At 31.9% G+C, this 25,858-nt stretch overlaps 1 protein-coding gene across 2 annotated transcripts in view; it reads left to right on the top strand.

Annotated features, from left to right (window-relative positions):
• The window catches only part of Pde9 (phosphodiesterase 9), a 189,689-nt gene that overhangs the window by 23,381 nt on the left and 140,450 nt on the right, over positions 1-25,858 (top strand). The window contains exon 2 of one of the 2 annotated variants that reach the window (XM_017612446.1): positions 996-1,031. The exons of the other annotated variant lie outside the window; for it this stretch is intronic. The gene's annotated coding sequence lies outside the window, so the exon portion shown is untranslated. The remainder of the gene's footprint in view (positions 1-995; positions 1,032-25,858) is intronic. 2 annotated transcript variants of the gene reach the window in all.

The raw sequence follows: 25,858 nt of genomic DNA on the forward strand, positions 1-25,858 counted from the left end.
TTGTTTTATTTTGTTTAATTTATTTAATTTTTTTTTTATAGATTTATAATGAAAAGATAACCAAAATGCCATTAAATCACTCACATAATGAACATCTGCAGGCTTTCGGCCCTTTGGTGGTAGTCTTGAAGCTCATTTAAGTGGCATGCAATGGCTACTATGTAGTATAAATAAAAGTGTAAATACCGCACATAGCCCCATTTATACAATAATTAGGTGAATCTTATAAATTATTTTAATTGGTTTTATTTAATTTTATCTTTTTTTATATTCTATATTCTTTTCTTCTTTTTTATGCTTCATATTCTTTTTTTCCAAATTTTCCCAAATTTTATTTTATTTTATTATATTTTATTTTATTTTATTTCATTTTATTATTTTATTTTGTTTTATTTTATTTTATTTTATTTTATTTTATTTTATTTTATTTTATTTTATTTTATTTTATTTTATTTTATTTTATTTTATTTTATTTTATTTTTATTTTATTTTATTTTATTTCATTTTAATTTATTTCTTTTAACTTTATTTTACTTTGTTTTTTTTTTATTTAATTTAATTTTATATTTCACCTGAATTTGTAGTTTTGGCTTTTCATAATGTTTAATCTCTTTCGCCTTCAACCTTCTCCGCCTATCGGAAGCACTTGCTACGTGGCCTGTCTTTCATGTAAAAGAAAAAGCAATTTTACGCACAGCAGGATATCAGTCCTCAGTACTTTGCAATGTGTTCTTTAAAGCCTTTAAGAGTATTGAGAGAGAGGTCTGAAAAATAATAAAAGCAATTGAGAAATTTTAATATCTGACAATAAATTAAACAGAATTTCGTCGATAGCTTTTTAATTTCAGAGGCCCATGCGTTTATGTGGTTATGTTTGCATGCGCGTATGTAGCTTATCAATTTCGAAAATAAGCTTAGACAGTTATTTAGCATAATAATATTTATTTTGTATTTTCTCTGCTTCCTTTTAAATTTTATTTATTTTTTCGTTACAGAAAATTCTCATACCAGAGCTCGCCATTCAACAGCTTGTAAGTATTAAGTTACAATATCTTTGTATGTATATATATGTATTTATGGTTTATAAATATTAGTAGTGTTTCTTTAGGCAACAAGAATCCTGTAATACCATGAAAACCTTGGAAGTTTTGCTATAATATTTTCTCCGGTCTTCCTTGAAGACATTTGCTACTACCCTCCTTCACGTTTCAGCTGAACCCACTGGTGCAAAAGTGCACTGCTTTTCACTGAGAGAATTTTAGCGAAAATAATTTTGCGTAGCGATTGTCAGAATTCCACTACTGTCTGAACCAAGGCGTTGCCTTGTGAATGACTTAACTTGCATATCTCAAAATTCTCTACTGCATCAGATGAAAAACTCGAGCTAGGGATCTCTTAGGATCAACTGAGTGGTGGATCTTATAGCAGATTAAGCTACAAATTGTTTAGACGCTTTCCACATTCAAAAACGGCAGCTTAGCCGAAAAATTCGCTCCATTAACTTGAAGAGAAACGTAGAGAGGCTGTTAGGTTGAAAAGATTTGGCAGTGTTTTTTGCCAGCCTTTAGAGATGAAAACAATTCTTACTCCTTTCCATGACATTGTTATGTGCATATCAGAGGAGAACCTTGGAGTTGAAAATTTTCATTAGCTAGAATTCCAGTGTGGCTATTGTTCTTTGAGGTATGGCTACTACTACTATTTTCCCTGCTGTTACTCTTCAAACGACTGGACTGGCACGCCTGTACGTGATAGTGATGGCTGACAGGAAGTTTGCGATTCCCTCGATAATGCTACAACCTGGAAAGTAAGCAACTATTTGAAATTTCAAGAATGCTTGAAGTGTAGCCCTTTTCTATGTAGATTATTCAGAAAACTTGGAAGAGCGGCTACTTAGAAGGACATCTCCTCAATCAAGAGGCCAGCACAATGATTTTCTTATCTCCTTTTTGATCGCATTGAAACTGCGAGAGTATGCCTTCGAGTCGCAAACTTTGTTCCTTCCTTAATACTTAAGACTTCGCAATGATTTTTATATTTTTTTTTTATATATATGTACGCAATCTAAGTACATTATCAAATAGTGCGTTTTAATGCTTTTAGGCGATCAGATACAAGCGATAAACATTTCATTGCTGGTTTTTGTAGCTAACTTACAGACATTGACTCATTTTCTGATTTTCGATTGTACAACTCGTGAGTTCCAAGCCAAGTAGATGGAAGCTGGCCTGAATATTTTATAGCCACAACTGCTTTATTAAACTAGCATGCAATTATGAACTAGGGATTGAATACTAATATATCTGGTACTCAGTTTTCTTGCTCCATCGCGCTCACCTCCATTGAATGTGGCAAAAATCATTTACACTTCTGCTAAAAAAATTTTCCAGCTCGACGCAACAAGTATACGCCCTGTAGTACATATTTATCTTTAAAGCGTACATAGCTGTTTATTGATTGTTTATTTTCGCCTGTTTTATTTATTTTAGACACCTACCAAAGTAAGGCAACCTGTGAAATTTTAGGTTAGCCTGAATCGATAATTTCCAAGCGTGAAAGTGGTGCGGTGGCGTCGGGAAAACTGGATAAGCTACAGCACCCTCGAGTACTTCGGTAGGGGTTCGCGTGCATTTACTTACATATGTATATATGTGTACATATAGGCATATACATAAGTACATATAGACGCACAGGTATATGTGTAGTAGTAGAAGCACAATGAAGTGCCCTTGTTTGGCCTTATCTTGCGGCTAGAAACCTTATTTAAGGAAAACTCGATTTTTTATTTACTTTTTTTTTAATTTCTTGCGACACTTTCATTAAATGTGTATTTAACTTATAAAGTTAGACATATACATAAATATTTGTTAAAATATACAAGTGTGACTTGAGTGTCATTTTAACCACTTGTCTTTTAAATATTTGTTATTAATATTAAATGTGTTCATATAGAGACAGTGTCGGACAAAGGAATAGGTTTAGCTATTTTTCTACTAATACCATATAAGTCGGAATCTCAAAGCTCGTACAAAAATTACGAAAATTCGACGAAAGTGAACAAAATTGCATACAATTTTCAAAATGTTTAATTTGATATGCAGTTTTATAGTGGCTTAAATATTAGCACAATAAAGTGCAAATTTAAATTGGCTACGAAATACCGTAGATTTTTGATAATTTTTTTTCTTGACGTTGTTTCGCATTTTTGCCATCCGAACTATGTACAAAATTTTTTTAAACGGAGAAAATTTGCAGCACATTAAATCTTAGCTACTTCTAACTTGCACTTTTGCTGAAAGGACTACAAAACTGCATACTCAAAATCTCGTAGATATCTAAAAAAAGCTTAAATACATATAATATAATATATATATATCCATGGGGTTATCGGAAACCGCTCCAACGATTTTCATGAAATTTGGTACACAGGTAATATTTTGCATTTTAAGGTTATCTGAATAGGCAGAAAAAAAGTAAAATATGACTAATCATGGGCACCAAGAGAAGATTCTTAAACAATGCTTTCCCTGTATACAAAATGTTATCACTTAGGATAATAGTGTAAGGTTGCCACCTTTTTTCGATTCAATTTATCTAAAACATCGCATTATGGATATCAATTGAAAGGTATTGTTGAGAACTTTGGTCCGAAAATATTTTTCATCAGGGTTACCACGCTTCTATGCAATACAAATTTTTATTTTGTTAATTTCACTCAGCATGTAATACTAATTTTTCTTTTGTTAATTTCAATCAGAAATTTTTATGTATATGCACACAGTACATATACGCTCAAGATAAGCACCATTCATTCCAGCGTATTTCGGAACAGAGTTGCCACCTAAATTTTGGGGTAAGAAATTTATTTAATAGATATCAAAATCCAATTTTTTTTGTTATTTCCCCAAAAATATTTCGTTAAAGCTATCCAAATCTGCTATCAACCTGGTACTAACATTAAATAAACAAAAGGAAAATGGCCAAACTTGTTGAAATATCGAGTCCCTATTTATATTTTCGCCACAGTGTGTACATATGTATATGTAATATATATTTATGTATGAACGTATGTATGTGTGTAGATATGTCTGCCTATTTAATTTTGTTTTGAAGTGCCTAAAAAATTTTCAGAAATCACTTGCTTTGTTTAGTTAAAGGTAACAATGAAAGTAAGTATGTGTGTATGTATGTATTAATATTTATCTTTGTTTACACTTCGTTGCATACGTTTGCAATTGATTTTGTGATGAGTTCGTAATTTTTTGTTGAAATATATAATCGATACTTTCGGTATTTTACCAACAGACATACCTACTAATGCGTATATGCATTTTAACATGTAAATATCTACATATGTACACAATTTCAATTGTTTGCTCGAGCTTCTAAAGTGTTTTAATAAGTTTTGTATAATACTCGGCTATGATTTCTAGCGAAATCTGAGTGCTTTGAATGGCAGCTACATACATGACTTTTGAGCATGATAGCAACTTATTTCAAAAATCTGGCTTGGCAACCATGATGTGAGTTAAAGAGAAAATATAAAAGACTTTTTCTTGACAAAAATCCACTTGATTTGTGTGCTTATACGAAGTTTTATTTAGTGTTATTCTCTTGCTAGCCAGTACTAGGCCGTTTAAAGCTAGTAAAAATGCTGGTACAACTATTATTTTGCAAATTTATTTATTTTTGAAGTTTTTTATAATTGGCAACTCTACCAAAAAATTTACTTTACATATTGCAGAATATATATTTAAATACTGTCGGCCGCTGTGCCAAAATATTATTATTATTAGGTTATTCTAGGAGCTCTTAATTAAAAAAGCAAACATTTATTTCCTTTTTTTAACCCAAATATAAATTGGAAACTGGCCTGGAAAATAAACAAATACATATTAGCATTATAATTATTAATTAATTGTTAGTTGGCAACTCTATTAAAAAATTATTTTATATTCAAATGCAGTAAAATGCTTCTTGCGCCTTGCAATTAATCGCACTAGTTAGTATATTCAATATAAAATTAAATAACAATGAAATGGCCTTTGTTTTACTATTTGTATTTTTTCAAAACACGACAATCTTGTTCAAAACTACGCCTAGTTCAAACATACATAGCTCCAAAGCTTTCTTCTTGACTTTCACAGTGTTATGTTTAAATAAGCTTAAATCTTGATATAAGTTCATAAAATAAATTTAGTTCTTTTAACATCTGGCAACTCTGCTCTAAATTTTTTGTAGATATTTAGATATTTTGTTTCACCTTAATTTCTTTCATGCTCATAATAATAATAATAATAAAATAGATTGGCGCTTACACATATGTTAGTGTTTGGCCGAGCTTCTCCTCCGATTTGTGGCGTGCGCCTTGATGTTATCACACAAAGCGGAGGGACCTACAGTTTTACGCCGACTCCGAACGGCGATTGTATATTTATGAGAAGCTGTTTTTCATGGCAGAAATACACTCGGAGGTTTGCCATTGCCTGCCGAGGGACCGCTGTTAAGAAAAAATCTTTTTTCTATATTTTTGCGATGTTGCTTTGACCAGGGTTTGAACCCAGGCGTTGTGGAGTGGAAGCGCGCACTGCTTACCACTGCACCACAGCGGCTCATATTAAAATATTTTTCACTTTTAACCTATTGAAACAGTTTTCATTTCTCGTATGCATGGCAACCCTGTCAAAGGTCTTTTAATCTAACCTTCCTCCGAAATTTTCGCTTGACGCAAATATCGTTTTTTTATTTTACTTGCGTGGTAAATATTTTTTTTTATTAACTCCTTTTTCCTCAGAGTTGGCAACTCTACTCAAAAAATAATTCTGCATGTCAGAAAAATATCATTGGTTTCGATAATTTTCATAAGTAAAATTTTTTTTTTTAATTTTTCAAACACATGGCAATACTGCTCGAGATATGCTTTTTATATGCTTGGCGTTTTGGTCGTTTGCAACTCTACCCAAAATATCTTTTTGTTTACGTGGTTTTAAATGTAAGGTGTTTTTAGGCTGGATCTCGGATTGTTTATAATTAATTTAAAATTATTTTCCATTATTTTCTGTATGAGTGCCAACTCTGTGTAAAATTATGTTTGGAAAAAATCTAATTTCTCTAGGCAAAGGCAAAGAAAGGTAGTTTGGCATGATCCGATGATTTCCCATCAGGCTTACATACGTACACTGAGGGAAATAATGCATAGTAAAAGTGAATACTTTATATTTGATTATCGTTTAAAAATGTTCGAATTTAAAAATAATATTTTCATACAAAATTTATTACGCACGTATTTACAACCTCGGTACACTCTGGGTATTGAACGTTTACGCATGTGTGCTTCGACATCTCTGATGTGTTGATTCCTTGTAGACAATTTGCCAATTAAACACATTGCTTGCGCTTGATCAGCGGAGTAAAGTAGTCTGTGCGGAGCGCACGTACGATTGTAGGAGAGTGCGAATTTTATTTTAGCATATAAATGTGATTTGGGTATACGGCTCGTTTGAATGGAACTAAAAATAAAATTCCTATGTAAATTTAGTGGACGGCGTGTTTGGCCATGGGGGCTTTAAAAATAAAAATATTGCATACTTCGACTCTTTAAAGACAATGACATTTTTAATGTTTTAGTATTTTGACGATTTATTGCAGTTTTGGTATGTCTGTACATAATTTATGTATTGGCAAATTCATTAAAAATTGTAGAAAACGTATACATAGATCAGAATTTGAATATATATCGTAAAATAAAAATTACCCAAAAAATTTCCCTTATGGGAATTTTAAAAATTTTACTTAAAAATATAGAATACTAAAAGTCACGTTTAATTCAAGTAGAAAAATAAAACTTGTAAGCTTCCCCTTAGGAAAATTTTAATGAGTTATTACCTACAAAAATCCCATATTTTTAAGAAAAGACAAGACATCGTTTTTCTATAAAAAAATGAAAATTTTAGATCCGCACTAAATAATACAAGATATAGCCTCATATAAAAACTATATTCTTGCTAGAAAATGGCTCAAAAAAATCTAGGAGGTAAATAAATAAAGAAGAATGTTTGCCAATGTTAGAAGTGAACGAAATCTACGCTAGTGCTTTGCTTAATAAAATAGGAAGAGAGCTGAAAGTAATCAACCAGCGTGCAAGTGTTACTAAAGTTAAAAAAAGAGCCCCACATCTTTGTCTGTGCGCCTGCAAAGTGCCCAACTGCTGAATTTTTATTCAGTTTTTTTCCACCTGCAATGAAAGGATGAGAAAAGTTACTACTCGAAGGTAGAAGCAAAGAAAACTGCAAACAGCAAACAACAATGAGTGCCACTCACTTTCTTTGGCAACCTTTGCATAGCCAGCTTTTCAATAACACACAGACACACACACACGCAGTGATATGCTCTATCAACAGACACAAGGTGAATACATACATTGTTGGCTTGCGAGAACTCAAAAAGCAATTTCCTTTAAACCCTCAACGGAAGCGTCGCACTTCTCTAACAATCCTGCGGCCATTTCTTCAATGGAGTTACTCCTTGCGGCTACAAACGTTGGCGGCAAAGATAGCTACAATAAATACAACAAGTGGTTAAATTGCAAGCGGCAGCGGAACATGTTGAGAGCCTGTATTATGTAGATACATACAGTGGCGGTCAAAAATAACTTTTAATATTTACAATATTTTTCAAGCTAAAACTTTTTTTGATATTTGTTTATAAAAATATGGTTCATGCTTTAACAAAAACCATATAAACCACACTTTCAAACTTTATTCAGAACTTTAACAAATTTTTATCTAAATTTCGGGCTTTTTAACCAGAATTTTTAGAATTTTTTTGGGTATGCAGTTAGCATGCTTATAAAATTCTAGTAAAATAAGTGCAAGTCTTGAGCGGCTTTCATTTTTAATAATTTTTGTTTTGCAGACGGCTTTTACGGTTTTGCGAAATTAAAATTTGCGAAATTTAGGAAAACTGACGTTGACTTTTTTTATTTTTTTTTTGCAAACGGTCTTGCGCATATTCTTCCATAAGAAATTCATGTTTATTTTGAAAAAAGAAGTGCAAAATGCTGTCAACAAAAAAAAAAGTTATTAAAAATCAATGCTTTTCTTTAGCCGCTCAAAACTTGCACTTGTTTAACTATAATTTTTTAACCTTGTTAACTGCATACACAAAAAATTTCTAAAAACCTGGTTAAAAAGCTCGAAATTTAGATAAAAGTTTGTGCAATTTTTCAAAGTTCTGTATAAAATTTGACAGTTTCTGTTATTAAAAACTAAACACCATTCATCCATTTTTGACCGCCACTGTATATATATATGTGTGCATGTATGTTTGCCTGCGCGTGGTTTAGCCATTTTCAGTTGGCGTTTCCTTTCTTGAGGTTAGATTGGAAACTTGCTTTGTATTTCTTGCATTTTTGTTATTTGCTTATACATATATATATTTATTATCTGTGTGTGGCTCCATTATTTCATTTCATTTCGCAATGCACGCGAAATATATGAAATTACTTGCAATCAGGCAGGCAGAGTTGAAAAAGCGCTTCAATCACAATTAAGGAGAGTGCAGATAATGCAGTGTGGAGGAGTATGATCGAGTGTGTAGGCTGCGGGCTGCAGGCTTTTCATTTTGCTCAGAGGTCATCATAAAAGAATATATATATTTTTTTTAATAATGCGGCAAATATTGCAAATAATTTTCTCTGAAAGGATCCATGGACCATTTAAGTTTATGAGATCACATCAAATTGTTTAAATGTAGTATTGGAATTTTCACTGAGTAGAAATTTATGAGAAAATATTTCGTTTCAAGTAAATTTATTTTTGTAACAAAAGCAAAGCAATAATTGTGTAAAAAAAATGAAACCAACATATTGCAACTATAATGTTTAAGAAATAATTTTGGAGGAATGGTTCTGCAGTGGAATGATTTTTCTTTAAACTATATCTAAAAAAATGTGTGTAGAGTGCCTTAGACTGGTATATACATATATATTTGGTAATGATGAGCACTATGGCAACTTCATCCAATTATAAAATGCCTAAATTTTTTTGCCCCAATACTGAAGAGCAGGTTTGTAAACCCAATCGGCAAATCATTCGTGACCGCTGACCAAATATATCCTCATTTTTTACCCGAATTAAATCGTTTTTTCTTAACTCAATAAATGGAAGTATTTTGAATTATTTTTATAAACGAATACGATACAATCATGTTACTATCGTGGTAAATATTTAATAGCATAAAATTTATTATCATCGATCAGATTTTCAATATTTATCTTAAATTAAAAATTTCCCGAAAATTTTCCCTACTTAGGAAATTTTGAAATTTTGCATCACGTTGAATGGACACATTTTGTTAATCAAAATATCCAAAAATTTAGGCAATTTCAGTATTCACTGCTTCACAAAAAGAAAGTTCATATTTAAAGTACAGGATGCACTGCAATTGTATTAATTTACAGGGTTATATCTTTATTTTTTGAATTTCTGCCAAAAAACTTTGTTTTTAATTATTTAATTTTATTTTAAACACATGCGTTGAAAACTTAGCTTTACGCTACACTTAAAAAAATTTCAAATGTTCAGGAGAGGCAAAAAGTTGTTGATGCAGCGCAAGCGACGCAAGCAAAACAAAAACAGTATTAATAGAATTTTTCCAGTTAAAAAAGATGATAATGAAGAAGAAATGTCAGCGGACGTTGGATATAACGTACATATGTGATGGAAAAAAAATATTTCCTTTTTCAATATGAGCTCTTTTTGATTTAGAGTGCAATATGTTAAGTACATATCAGTATGAAATACGTAAAATTCATAACATTCGATAAGAATTTGGAAATTTATCTCAAAATAAAAATTTCCCAAAAATTTCTCTTTCGGAAAATTTTGAAATTTTGCATTAAAAAAAATATATCACTAAGAATCACGTTCAATTCAAGCATAAAATCAAATAAAAACCAAAATTTGTAAATTTTCCCTTTCGGCAATTTTGCAAAAAAAAACAAAAAGATTTAGTCCCCCAATAATATTCTAAATAAAGCACCTTTAAACAATTTTTCAATAACTTGTTCAAGAAAAAGTTTTCAACTCTCGCACCCAAGGAAATATTTATTATCTCTTAATCAAAATTAAAATTTAGTTTTCCTATTTCGTACCTAGGTTTAATTTTGTAAATTTTCACTAAGTAATTTTATTTACATACATTTCTTTCACACATTTTTTCTCCAGAAAAAATTTTAAAACCGCGTTATCATTTCAACACTTCACAGCTTTCCAAATGGCTTTCACAGCATATTAATGACGTCAAAATGTAAATACTTAATTGTAAACTTTTCTCTGCCAAAATAAAAATGCAACTTAGTAAATGAAACAACACACTCGCACGCACATGTTTGTATATGTGTGCAAAACAATATCCAACTACGTACGTACATACATATGTAGTACATCTCAAAAGCCATAAAGCATTCTGCATAAAAGCGAATGACGTCAGTTGCTGTTGCACTTTCCAGGCGTGCAAAACAGTTTTTGTGCATGTCATTTTCTATTTTGTGAGTGTTCGTCTGCGTGTTTGTGTTCGGGTGCGAATGAAGAATTATGTTTGAAAATATAACACAACCGTCAAGTCATAAATACGTATGCTTACTTATTTGGAGTAATAAATAATGTAATTTATTTTTAGTTTACGAACATAAAGTATAATTAAAATTTATGGAAGAGTATAAAGTCGTAATTGTGCAATTTGGAGGGGAATAAATGAGATTTATGAAGGAATAGTTTGGTGCTCTTTAAAGCGTTCTTTACATAGTTACGGTTGATGTCTATGTAAAAAAAGTTGACGAATTTACACCAGTTGTCATGTGACTAATTGAGTTGATTTAAAAAATTTCGCCCAAATTTTTCTTTATGGAAAATTGTTTGCAAGATCGATTGCTAAAGATGCGTAAAATTTGCAATTTATTTAGTGGTGAATTTAGTAAAATAAGAAAAATTCCCTGGGGAAAATTTATATTAAAAATAGTTTATATATATATGCATGTAATCAATAAATTTAGTTGATTCGAAAAATTTCCCCTTTTTTTAAAGGAAAATTTTTCCTAAAAATTGTTCTGCTTTGCACCAAAAAATTTCCCAAAAATTTCCCACAAGGGAAATTTATCTTAAACTCACGTTTGCGGCATGAAAATCGATGTCCATGTCTAAGTCGATGAAGAATTATCTTAACTAACGTGTAATCCATGAATGTGTAAGATATTCGTATTACTGACATTAGAGTCATGAATTCATGAAAAAAAAATCCCCACAAATTTTTCCTTGCTTGCTCAGCATCTTTGCCATACAATGTTCAGAAATTCGAGTCTTAAACTTGTCCAAGGACAACGTTTGGCACAAATATTAACCTTTATATGTTTAAATTTTTGTTTACAGGTCTCTTTCTTTCCAGTACAAGTAAATAAAAAAATTATTTACTCCACTTTTTACTATACCCGTAACAATGAAATAACTTTTGAAACTTATACATCTTAGCTGTACTAATTTTTTTTGGTGCAAAGGGTGTAAAGGTATCCTTTTTCAATCGCATATAAACATTTATGAATCCAGATGCACGTATATACATACATATTTGCACCAATGTGTGTTTTCACAGATGAAACCCAATTTAAAATTATCTTACTGTGTAAGTTAAGCAAGGTTTCTTCTAAAGCCACTACATTCACACACAATTCATGTGCAAAAATATCCTTTTTGAAAAATTCTATTTACATGATATTGTATGGGAATGTGTGAAATTATCCTTTTCGCACTTCTCATGACCTTTTGTTACTTAGCTACCACCGAGGTGCTTGGTAAACTAACTGAAGTAGCTAAGTGGCATGCATGCAGATTGGCTGACCTTTTGAGTTTTTCGCTTTTTCATTTTTTCGTGCATGAATTTGTTTTTCATTATTATTTTCTTTGAAGTATATTTTTTCCCTTTAAACTTTCAGCTGACTTTAATCAGTGAAAACTAATTTCGATTGCCGTTTTTGCTTTTATTTTGGCTCAACTAAGTGCTAAGAGTGTGCCAGGTAGCTAAAATCTTTTAGTACAGTTAAATTTTTAACCATCGAACGGAACTTTAATATTTGGCTCTGAAGCCTAAATTTCCCGAAAATTTCCCTTGAGGGAATTTTTAAAATATTGCTTAAAAATCGTTCTCGAAAAATCATGCTTATTCTAAACGTGGATCAAACAATGTTTTCAGCTAGAATTAGAAAATTTCCCTTTCTAGAATTTAGTTTTTAAAACTTAAAATAAACAAAAAAAGAAATAATTTCTTTTAAAGTACATACAAACAACAAATAAGTTGTTCTTAGTGCTCAGAGTGTACTAGCTGCTAAAATCTTTTAGTAAAGTAAAATTTGTCACCATCAACCGGAATTTTTATATTTGGCTTTGAAGCGCAAATTTCCCGAAAACTTTCCTTGAGGGAAATTTTAAAATTTTGTTTAAAAAATCGTTCTCGAAAAATCATGCTTATTCTCAGCGTGAATCAAGCAAAATTTTCAACTGAATTCGAAAATTTTCAACTGAATTAGAAAATTTTCCTTTCGAGAATTTATTTTATTAAGAGTTAAAACAAAAAATAAATTTCTTTTAAAGTAGACACAAACAACAAATAAGCTGTTCTTAGTGACTAGAGTGTGCTAGCTACTAAAAGCTTTTAGTAAGGTAAGTTTTCGAACCCATCACAGTAATTAAAGTAGTTCGTTCTAAAGCGAAAACTTCCCAAGATTTTACTTAAGGTAATTTTCATAATTCTGCCTCAAGATCGAGTGCTTAAAATTGTGATTTCTATAAGCGGTAATATCAAAATCTCTAAAATTCCCCTTTTGGGAATTTTTTTTTGCAAAATACTGAAAACAAAGAAACGCTAAAAGTTTTGATTATTTATGTGAAAATCAAAGAAAAGTTTCAGAATCTGCAATTTCCCTGTTGCGAATTACTTTGCAAAAAGCTGAACACGAACAATTTCTTTGTTCTAAAGCGAAAACACAAATTATTTTTTTGGCGATGTTATAACAAAAAAAAAATGTTAACTATGAAATCTGCTTTACAGTCAAATCATAATTAAATCATTGTAATTCTTTAACGAAGGCACAAAAGAGTTAAAGTAATAAATGATAAGCTTCATTACAAATTTTTCCAATTCAATATTAAATGCAAAAGCGCTCTAGGAAATTTCGGCGGTATGCATGCATTGTATGTAGACATGTACTATGTCAAGGAAAAGCAAACAATGACATTTTCATGCATTTTTTATATGAACAAATATTTCCCATACCACTTCCTTTGAAAATGAAAAATTTAAAAATCTAATCTCAAAACCTTCAAAAAACGAAACTGACAAAATTATTTACATAGCTGACAAGGGGAGTAAAAGTAGAGGGAAAGAGAGTAGAATGACAAAAAAAGTCGGGCAAATATTTGCAATGTGGTCTCAAGTGCAGCAACGAAAGGATTAAAGACGTTGAAGTAGAAGTGGAATACAGCGAGCGGAATAAATAAAGAAACAGCTGTAAAAAGATAAAACAAAAATGATATATACTAAAAAAGAGGACTTGTACTTGGCATCAAAGCATACAAACAATATTGGAAGCAAGTAGGCAAGGTTACATATATGTATGTAGGTACGAAGTGCGCCGAGGATTGAGAGATATGTAAGTAGCTTAGGCAGACAGAGAAGAGAGCAGGGATTTTGGTATGCAATTTGCATAGGTAAGGAAAGCTATGTTGTGGGATGGCTTATTCAGCAGCAAGACACAAAGACATGCCGGATTGGTAAGCAAAGCACAGCATGAAAGCCAAAGCAAACAATGCTGCCCGGAAAGTCGCAAGGATATAAATAAGCAAACTGAAACATATACATACATATGGACTGCATAGAAAATGGCAGATTAAGTTTACTAAAATTGTTAAGTTTAGCGATTTAGGATGCAGGCAGGCGTACAATGCAATAGGCAGGCATGGACGGAAGCTTCGTGAAATAAGAGAAATTCCAAAAATTGGTAATGAAAAAAAATGTGTTTCTATTAAAATTTTTGCTCAAAATCAAATCATTACGAATATTGGATTATCTCTCTGATTAGTAGCTGAGTATACTCGTTTGTAAATGCGAGCTTATAAAATAATCTCCAAAAACACGTTTTTTAGTATGTACATAGGTTTGTTAAATTCATAAAATTAGAAAAATTCCCTAAAAATTTACTTGCTGAAAATTCAAAGAAAATGCTTAGTTTTTTTGCATATATTTATTAAATATAGCTAAATTAAAAAATACCCGAAATTTCTCTTTAAGGATATTTTTATTTTAAAGGTACAATAACAAGAGTTAGCCGTCATATCCATGTTATAAGCAAATTTTCAAATTTTAGTAAATAAAAAAATTTCCCCCCATTTTTCCCTTTAGGGAAATTTTTTTCAAATTCACATCAGTATCGAAACTGTCATAATTTTTATATTTACACTATTTTCCTCCTTTTTATTTCCGCAATAGGCGATTCCTTTCGAGGTAGAAGAGCAAAGAGTTACCCGTAATTCCATGCGTTTTCTTTCGGTTTTATGTATGTTAAAACTGATTATTTTTTTTTGATTCATAGCTAGGTCATCAAAACCAAATTCTCGTGTACATAAAATCTGATGAGAGCTTATTACAATTTAATTTTTTTCTAAAAATTTCGTGCTTGAATTTCTCTTAATACAAAACTGTTGCAAATACCTACATATTTATCATTCCTCGTGCGTGTAAATCTCATGTATTCACACGTCCAATGCGCAAGTGCTTTTATTTGCCAGATTTTGATTTATTACAAAAATTCTATGATTATTAGAATAAGATGAAGAATATGAAGTATTTATATAATAAATTGATTAATGATGTTAACACTACAAATAAAAACATACTTTTGTAACCAATGAGAAACTGCAAGCAGTAGTTAAATGTCTGCAAAAAAAGGAAGTGCATAAAAAATCACTTTTTATTTCCCGTATATAAAAACAGATTTTTCACATAATCCTAAATCGCACGTTAGAAAAAAAATACAGATCAACTTGGTCTATTTTATTTTTATTTATTTAAACAAAAATAAATATAAAAGCTTTTTTGTCGCCTTTAAATATGGTCAGTAAATCATCTGTCACCTCAATATGTTTACCGAAAAAGTGAATTTTAAACTAAATAGGAACCAAGTTTTCAAAATTTGGAAAATTAACAAAATAAAAAATTTCCCAAGAAATTTCCCCCTAAGGGAAATTTTAGATTTTTGCTTTTATTTGTAAAAAAAAATTATTTTATTCATTTAAAAAACAATTTGCCTCTGGGAAATTTAAAAAATGCAGTTTTCAATATTAACTGTTTAACTACTACTTTTTGAAGAAAGTTTGCGTAATTTAAACACCTTCAGCTTACGATATTCGCCGTATACTACTACTTGAAGACAGTTTTGGAACCGCATTTTTCAATGTTCACCGTAAAAAACTGCTTGAAGACCGTTTTACGTTCTCTAAGCGCAACATACTCGTATATGTATGTATTCAAAATGGTCTGCCGCCATTCTTAAGGCAATCTCCAGTATGCATACTTTGAAGCGACACTTAATTTTATCTCTCCTAATGTAATTTGCTTTTAGGTCATTTTCGCACAAAAAAATAGATACTATCTAAGTCGCTATAATTTATTGAAAATAATCGTACACGTTTTCTCAGTGCCTTTACTTCCTTGCGTTAGCGCTTTAGTTTCGGCTTAACACATCTCCTGCTACAAGTTTCACACATGCTAGCTAGTCGTTCATACGCTCGTGAACACCAACACCAACACCAACACCAACAACTCCTATTCGTTATCATCAGCTCAAGCCAGTATTAGAGCTAAATGAATGTATGTCCGGCGTTCATAATAAATTAACTAGCTCATATATGAGACCATATCTGAAGTCACCTTCAAAGTGTATGCTAGTTTTTTCCTAACTACATACTGTACTCTAGTAATGTTACACACACATTTGGCCTCCATTGCTGCTGTCCTTCAGCAAACATCCATCCAACCAACCGACCAGTTGGCCGGTCAGCTGCTTTGCGTTGGTTGGTCACGTACACATAACAGCGCCTTTCATTGTCTTGCTGGCGAATGTGTGGTGTGTTTACACATGTGACACAGTTGCGTGCTGGTTCTGTTGGTACAAGTAGTACTCACTTCTTTTGGTTGTGCTTTTGTACTCTTGGTTGTTTTACGACCTGCAGTTGGGTATAGGCTGGTACTCTTCCTCTTGATGCCAACTCTCGGCTGACATGTTATTGAAGTGTCATTACAACATTACGCTAATTTATCTAGTTAAGCAGCCTAAGGATATGTGAGCGCAAGCGTGTGTTTTTTTGTGTGTGTTGGGGGGAAATAAAGTTGTTTAGGCTGTTATTGTAGGCCTGAGTTTCTTTTGTGTTGGCAACAGGTTTTTCTAATCGAAAGATTTTGCAAAGAAAAAACATTGTTTTCAATTTTTCGTAGGTGAAGCAAAATTCTGATGAATTTTAGTTAATTGAAAATTTCTGAGCTTATCATAGCAGAGTGGTCAACTAGCTTACTATAGTTCGGTATTTGGTACGATTGATGGCCATCGAGTTCTGGCCTTCAGCTGCTCTACTTTTCCTCGAAAGATTCTTGAAAATTTCTCTATTGAAAAGGTAAACATTTGCTTAATATTAATTAACTTACCTTTGCAGTGGTTATATTTCGTTTTTTTTAGTTTCATCTCTGAAATTCATGTGTAGAGCACTCATACGCCTTGTTGTCTATGAAACTACACTGCCACAAATGAATTTTTTCGCATAGGAAAGTGTATGCATAAAAAGTTGTTGAAAAAAATTCAATTAAAGTAAGCACTCGAAGCAAAAGAAAAATAACAACAAAGTATAAGATGTACATAAGTACATACAAACATAAAGATGCATACGCTTTATACAATGTCTTCTACTCAATTAAGCTGGCAATGTTGTCAGTCATTTACCAACTTATTACAAAATACAAATTTCCTTTTACTGAATGATTAAACTGTCAAACGACTGAGTATGCACATGTTTGCATGTATGTACATATGTATATGTGTTTTCATGCACACGAGATATTAAAAATTATAGTATATGTATGTCATGTGCTGCTTTCAGCTCATAGACGAGTATGTGTGTGTGCTTGTCACGCACCCACCGCGGCTTAACGCAACAAAGTAAAGCTAATGACGCAAGAAAACCAAAAGCTTTGTGCTGTTGATCACTATGCACTTAATTATAAATGTAGACGGTAAATTTATACAGCGGTTTACATGAAATTACGATATTAGTAAATGCTGCAAATGCATAAGGCAATTTAAATTATTTTGTATTAAACGATCGACTTTACAAAACACAAAAATGTACATTTAGCCTTCCACTTGGCACCAGTCTCTAAAATTCCACTTAATTTAGCATGCATTTTTTATAAATAAAAATTTCCCTTTATAGGAAATTTTGGTTTCGTTTAAGTAAGGTGCTTAAATTAAAATACTGCTTTCAACTGCACATATAATAAATAATTACATACATGTTTACAAATTCTTTTTTTTTTATTCTCTAATTGCTTTGCTGAGTTCAAAATGTTTTACATATATAAAAAATCAGTAAGTAGCAGTGCTTTGAAATGAAAATAAAATTAAAAAATGTATGTGTGCTTTAATGATGATATAATTTACAAACCAGCAATTGTGCAGGGCCTCCTAATTGCCACAAACTCTGAAATTCAACTTAATTTAACGTAAAAGTATGACTTTACTCAAAAATAAAAATTTCCCCCATAAATTTCCCTTTTTGGGAAATTTTTAATTTTGATAAAATAAAGTACTAAATGGAAAATATTACTTAAGTTGCACCGGTTTTAGGTACTCATGTTCTTTTTGCAAAGAAAAATGCATACACTTTTCAATTATGGGTAGTGACATGTACTTACATATACATACATACGTACATGTGCACTTACTTTCCAGATACTTGGTTTGACCCTGTGATCGCTTTTCTGAGTCCAAAAATGTTTTATGAACATACAAATCACAAAATATCGCAAATTAAAAAAAATCTGGATAAGAGCGTATAAATCTGTCGATTTTAGGAGTTGCTTATTTATATTTTACTATAAACGAAATCACACTAATACAAATAATACCTTCAATTCTTAATAAAAAAACTTCCAGTTTATACAATTGGTTGAGCGTCCCATGGTCTCAGCGCTGTTAGCAATTACATTAGTTATTACAAATATGCATTTATGAATATTTATTAAGAGGCAAACTGACATGTCAATAGTTAAAGCTTGAAAGCTTCAACTCCCTAAAGTATCTTTGTTATGCTTCAAAGGTGTTATGTATTGCTTATAAAAGCTGTTAGAGATATTAAATTATGCAAATTATTTGCTCGATTCTTCTTAGAATTTCCACCAGCCTCCCTAGCTCCCCTGCATACTACTTGCACATATCAAGCGCTTAAGTACATACATAAATCATCTTGATCTCGCTTATAGAAAGTAAAATAAAGTGGTATAGAAAATCATAGGGTGCGAATTGTGGGATAAAGCGAAGACTTGCAAACTGCTTGAACTCGAAAGTTCAGCTCAAGTATTTGAATATGTATTTAATATTATTGCAAAAAAGTTAAAAAAAAAATATTTCCCTTCTGGGAAATTTTATAACTTGCACCAAAAACTGTAAAATAGTAAATAATCATGCGAGATATTTCTCAATCAGCTGATCTAGAACATTTCCCCTAACTAAATAAATTCCCCTCTAGGGATTTCTTACTATTTTCTCAAAATTTATACGCAGTAATTCGATATGTGCTCGTATGTCCACAAATCTGTGATAGTTTCCAGCGCACCACATGGCGTATGAGTGATTATCAATCATTAATCATCATTTAATTGCACTTTAGTATAAGCCGCAAGTTATGCTTTATTGTTTTCACACATTATTAAAATAGTTTTTGTTCATGTTGAATTTGAATTTTGTAAATGGCTTCCAAAATTGGCATTAAGTAGACTGGATTTATCAAATACTTATAGTGCCAACTGCAGTATAAAATACGAACCAATTTGTGAATGTTGGTTGCCCTAATTGCGGTTATGTAACTGCCACGGACAAAATGACCACAGTCGATGTTCTATACATGTATGTTTGTGTGTATCCAGTGCATACATACGCATGTTCTTATGTGCTTCAACTAACGTGTATACACAGCACAGATGTACATACATACACCTTCTTCAAGATGCCGAAATTCGCTGGCTGTGGCTGTGCTTCAAAATGAAAAGTTAATTAGCCTCCAACCTTCTTACACAAATTAAAGTTTATGCCGCTTAAATATTTTAATACGTGTAGTCAAATTTCCTGCAGCAATGCAAAAGTCATTCATCTACCAAGCGAAGCAGTTAAAATGCCAAGTTGAAATTGAGCAAGAGAGACTTTGTAGTATGACGTCGAAGATTTAGTAGCAGCGAGGCAATATGTTATATAAATGAAAATATAATCTTTTGAAATACTAACTATTGGGTAATTAGTGCCTTGGAAAAATCATTAATTTTTTTCAAAATTAGCTATTGTGATTTATTCCATGAGAAATTCGCAAAAAAATTAAATTGCTTGTTGCATAATAAAAAATTTCCCTTTTCGAAAATTTAGTTTCATGGCTAAGAAATCCAACAATGAGGTATTTATATGTTACCACATCGCAAAGAAATTTCTTTTTCACAAGATTTAAGAAATTTCCCACAAGGGAAATTTTTTGTTATGCTTAAAAACACACACACAAAATTTCCCCTTCATAATTACTGCGTAAGTAAAGAAATACTTAAAATTTACGATAAAGAAATACATTTGTACGTATGTATTTATGTACAACGTAAGTATGTGTGCGTAAGGATATTAAATCTTACATTCACGCTTTTTTCTTTTGATTAATAGCCGAAATTCCAATGAACATTTTCATTAATTAAATGAATTATTTTAAAACTAATTTGCATAAAAATATTTCCCAGAACGAAAATCGAACGGCTGTTTCGATTCTTTTTACTTTTCCAAGCCAATGTCGATTTAAGAAAAAATGCAAACATTTCCCACAAAGGAAATTGTTTTAAAGCAACTCAATTTGAACTTTAACTGATAAAATTCCGTATCGCCTCCGGTTTTGCATACATACCCTAACCACTTCTAAGGCAAAGCACAACTCTGTAAGCGTGCTCTACATTGATACATACATACCTACATACATACATCTTCTTCACTCGAATTCCTTAATTTACTATTTATTTACTTTTGATTGGTTTCAACGCCAAACCTTCTAAGAAATTTCCCACAGGCCACCAAAAACAAAAGGAGGAAAAAAATGAATTTGAAAGAGCATAATATCGCGAAGTTAATGTTGAACAAAAAAGCATAAGACAAACTTTGGCAAACTTGGCGTCAAGTGGCTTCTGGCTGTTGCTGCCTTTGCAGCCGCAAGTGCAAATGAAAATGAAGTTTCCAAAGCTCGTCACTGCCAAATTATGCTAAGTTTAAGCAGCGCGCAGATTACTTTCCACTTTTTCTTGCTGCAGCTAAATACTTTCAACTGGGACCGCTGTGCTACATTTGCCTCGACTTGCCAAGCGCACTGGAAGTGTATGCTGGGGCTTTGTTGTTTTTGGCACAAAAGTCAAGCGTTCGCTTTAAGTTTGTAAAAGTATATTTTACGCTTTGATGTTCGCTGTTTCGTTAGAAAATTTCAAATTATTTTCGCATTCGTAATTAATTTAACTGTTTATGTTTACTTTGCACGTAGCCGGGATGATTTGGGATGAGTTAATTAAAGTTTGACGGTAGCGAGTGAGTTTGTCAGTTAGTAAATTGTTGTAGACGAAAATTAACTAACTACTTTAGTGATAATTATTAGTACATGAAAGGAAATCGCAATACGCAGAAAAGCCGCACAGCAGGTCAAGCATGTACGTAGAGAGGGCATAATTTGAGATATAGCGGAGGTGGAAAAAAGATTTTCATTTGAACTTACAAATTGAGTAGCAACAAAGAACGGCAAAGGCAAAAAACATTTTGGCGAGCTAAAAAAATAGGCAATCGTGGAATATCCTACGGCTTTCAGTGTACTTGTTGATTTACTTAAACAAACTTTATTTATAGGCTGGGTACGGCAATGTAAACTATTTGTCCGGTTGTGAATAAACCAATCAGAACTGTTCTGTAATAGCAAACATTTGCCCTTAACCTTACATAGCATTTTAATAAGAATCCAGGAGCAAAATAAATAATGAATACAAAGCTCATTAACAGAGCACTAATGGTGAACAAAAAAGGTTATAACTTCTTTTAAGAGATTGTTAGAGTCATCCCTAAGGGAATATGCGAAAGTTATCGGAAGCACGGAAATTCCATCTCGTAAAAAAATCCTCAAGGGAACTTCAACTTTTTTTAAAGGATTTTTGTTTAAAATATAGAGAAAAGTTTTTCTGGATGATTTTTGTAAATCATGACATTTCGCACCGAGGGAAATTTTTTAAAGGAAGGGAAATTTATAATTGGTCATATTTTTAGTAGAAACTAAGAAAATAGGCCTTAATGCAATTATTTTTCTCAAAATGAAATTTCCCAAAAAAAGGAAATTTTTTAGCTGTTGATTTTGTTGTTATTGTTCTAACAGAAATTTTTCAAAGTAGCGAAAAGTCTTTAATCGCAAATTTTTTTCAACAACATGAAATTTCCCAACACAGGAAGTTTTTTACTTTTTATTTTGATCCTTCGTTCCAAAGGCAACGTTTTAAAAAACGTTAAAGGAACTATATTTAAAGAATATTGCTTGTAAATCAGAAGATTTGTACTGGCAGAAATTTTTTAATCGCCAGGTAGTGCCCATTTTTTAGAAGACCTTTCAAATGCAATGTTATTCGAAAAGACAAAATTACTCGAAAGGGAATTTTTAAGCATTCGTAAGATGTCTTTAATACCACTTTTTTTATCAAAAACGGGCTATAGTGGTCAAGTTTGGATGGATCCTTTTTGTAAGTCATGATATTTCTTAGTGAAGAAAATTTTTAAAAAGTTTCTTTATAAAATATTTTGCTTAACACTTTTTCTCAATACAGACATTTCGTTGTTATTAACTTTTATTAAATAGAAATGGCTTTAGCGGTTAGTTTTTTTCCAATATTTGGAATTTCTCTCCAGGGCAAATTTTTTTTGTCATAATTTAAGCCTGGTGCACTTTTACTACAGTTAAAAATGCAAATTTGTGTGGAACTACTTTTGTTTGCTTTGCTCATTTAAAAAAATTGGTGTCAAATTTTTATAAGTTTAGCTTTTATGAAATAAAAATTTACCAAAGGGCACATTTTTTATATTTCAACCCAACCTTTTGGAAGAGTTTACGTTGAGGCATAATCTGAAACTTGCTAAAATTTTCAAAATTTCCCTTGCATTGAATTTGTGCGAAATTACTTCTACGTTGTCTTGAACATAATTACTAATTTTCTGAAAAAGTTGAAATGGTTTTTTAAAGTTTTACGTTGCAGCTTTTTCGCAAATTTGGTTTCAATTATAAATTTCCGCAAGGGAAATTTTTGCAAAAATATTTTTTTTTGTTGGCCCGAGCATCAACCCTTGTCGTTCGATATAATTGACGTCAATTTTCTTTAACAAAACTTAAATTGCCCCAGAAGGAAATTTTTGCAGTTTTTTTTTACCCAACTGCTTTTCTTTTCGAAATTATCTTATAATGAGTCATGGCTTGATACTTAGGTATCATAGAAAAATTTCTCAAGAGGGAAATTTGTAAAAAAATAATTTTTAAGTGTCTATTAAATTAATGTTTTAATCAACACGTATAGTCAGAAAAATAAAGCGTTCTCTTTTACAAAATTCAATTTCCTACAAAAAAGGAAATTTAGTGATTTGATATAAATTTCCCTAAAACGTAAAGCTATATTTTTATTCAAATAGAAATTAAAGGCTGCAAAAAATGTACATATTTTTGAATAAACACCCTTAAATAGGGCCTGCATTTGACTTAAAGTATTTCATAAGTTCATTTCGCTCTGCCTCTCATTCTGTAGCCAGCAAGCTACGGGTCCCAGCTAACATCTAAGCGCTAACTTCCTCCCATGTTGTATGATTGGTTTTCGGTTTTCTGTTGCTGGCATTTCGAAGCCTTAACCATAACCAGTAAGAGTAACCGCCAATGTCTCATCACCGTGTTGAAAAATATGCGCAGAGAAGCGCAATGGCGGTGCGAATGGAATTGTAGAAAGCTTTACTTATTGCTATGTATGTAGATAGCGAGATAAAATGGAAAGGGCCAACGGAAAATGCGTGCCTCTGTATATGTGTACGGCGAATTAGAATTTTCTATGTACATATTAAAGTACGCATGTATGTATGTATATATCTATGTATGTGTGAGTGCGCAAATGTACAGCTTGTGAAGCCTGTTAGGAAAATGAAAGGCACTTAATTAGATTGTGAAGCCATGGTGATGAGTTGTTGTGTAGCTTGTTAAACGAGTGGTGATGAGATATAAACCAGCCAGCAGAACTCAGAAAGCCAAATGGAGATAAGAGAAAGGTGGAATGGGACTTTAAAAGGACATGAAAACCAAAAATAGATGAGTAGTATTAGAGGAAAGCGGGAGGGGCGCGGTAGAGGCAGGTCCGTGATACACTTCTGTGGTAACTAAATGCTTGTGAGCCTTTTGCGTTCGATGCGTTCGATGAGCGACATATCACGTCACACAATACCGCAATATATCATATGCATGCGTGAACAACGACACCAACAACAAAAGTGGTGAGAGGAACATGACAGCAACACGACAGCATCATCGACGCAACATGACACGGAGGCGCGAAGTGACTATATTTGAGAAGGGCAGGCTTTGGGTGTGTAGGCGAGCTATAGTTGACATCAGTACAGTTATCTGTTCATTTGTAAATATGCAAATATGCAACTAAAACATACACAGTTGCGTGCATTGCATGTATGTATGTATATGTTTACCAGACTAGTCAGTCACGGTTTTATTTGAAGCATCAAAATTCAATTGAGTTTATTAATTGTATGTGTTTGTATGCGGTTGGCGGTAAGGACTTGTGAAGGCTGAATGTATTCCATGGGTGATTAGAAGAAGAGCTTCGGCGAAAGACAAGCGGCTGGCATCGACGATACGTGTGAGACACTGTGGGTGTGACGTTATTACCAAAGGTGTGCCAATCACGCCGATGCACACTCTGTAAAGGTGGCTTAGGTGAGCGTGAGTGTGGTATAACGCCAAGGCAGGGCAGGCATGTGCGTAAATGTTAGTGGCAGTTATGACAAGACAATGCTATAGATAATGGGCGGGGTTAAAATGAAGTGTGTGTATGTATAATATAAAATTAGGTTTCAGCAAATTTTGTTGCTGATGCTCTGGAAAGGATACGAAAAACGTTTTTTGTTAAAAAAATCTTTAGTAAAAATTTCCGACTTAAATCAAATTTTGCACTCAGGGAAATTTTTAAAAATCGCCAGGTAAGATATTATTTAAGCTGGGCCACTTTTCCATTGAAAATAGCTAAGAGTTTTACTAAAATTTAAAAATTTCCCACAAGGGAAATTTTTGTAAGTGCTTGTTTTGAACTTTTAGTGACACAAAAGCTTGTACAATAAATAAGATTTTGCAATTTGAAATTTTGAGAATTTCCCAGAAGATATCTTTTGTATGAATGCGATACTTTTAATGTTTTTCCACATATGCATATGGGCAAATCTAAAAAATGGGTACACTTCCAAAATAAAAATTTTAATTTTTAAATTTGTGAGCACACCTCTGTTTTATATATCATTTTATTCGTAATCTTTTAATAAATCGATTAATACAAGTGTAATTCATTTTCATCAAGTGCTTCAAAAGTTAGACGAGGAATAAACATGAAATAGAAAACAAAAGAATAAGCTGGGTTCAAATTATGCTGTTCAAGTTGTAAACTTTGAGCAAAGCTTTTGAAAGTTGAACTCACTTAATTGAGACGTTCTAAATTCAATGGCATGCCCCGTTTTACCAGATTGGCTTCGGTTTTCGAGATAACGGTACTTGAAAATTTGATTAAATTTTAACTATCTTATGAATAACTCCCTCGGTTTTGAAGTTATTTTACTAAAATTTTGCACATAACAGTTTTTTAATATTACCTTAATTATTCCTTAAAATTATCGAAATAGGTTCACATTTACATATAGCTCCAATACAACTGATTACTTAGATATGTGTTTTTGCGCTATAACTCTAACTTCATATCTGAATAATAAATTGTGTGCATGCTATATGTTAAATTGAAGCTATACTAAATTTTTGCCTGTTTAGTTGGAGGAGTTATAACGCAAAACAACGTCTCTGATCAATCAGTTGTATGGGAGCTAGATGTTTTAGTTAACCGATTTCGATGATTTTATGGAATAGTTAAAGTAATATTAAAAAACGGTTTTGTGCAAAATTTTAGTAAAATATCTTTAAAACTCAGGGACTTTTCTATAAAATATGTAGTTAAAATTTAAGCAAAGTTTCAAGTTCCGCTATCTCGAAAAATGGAGCCACTAGGGTAAAACTGAGGACGCCATTGAATTTAGAAGGCTCCAATTAAGTAATTAAGCAACTATCAGAACATTTGTCGAAAAACAGTTGCTTTGACACCACTCTCGAAATATATTTTGACTAAAAGAAGGAGCATCATTAAAAGTAGTAAATCAGAGTTTTTCCACACTTCTAGAGAAAAATTTTTTGAAGCATTTTAC

The sequence above is a fragment of the Rhagoletis zephyria genome, unplaced genomic scaffold, assembly GCF_001687245.7.
Source record: "Rhagoletis zephyria isolate East Lansing unplaced genomic scaffold, Rhagoletis_zephyria_1.1 Rzeph_scaffold_00543, whole genome shotgun sequence".
NCBI lineage: Eukaryota > Metazoa > Arthropoda > Insecta > Diptera > Tephritidae > Rhagoletis > Rhagoletis zephyria.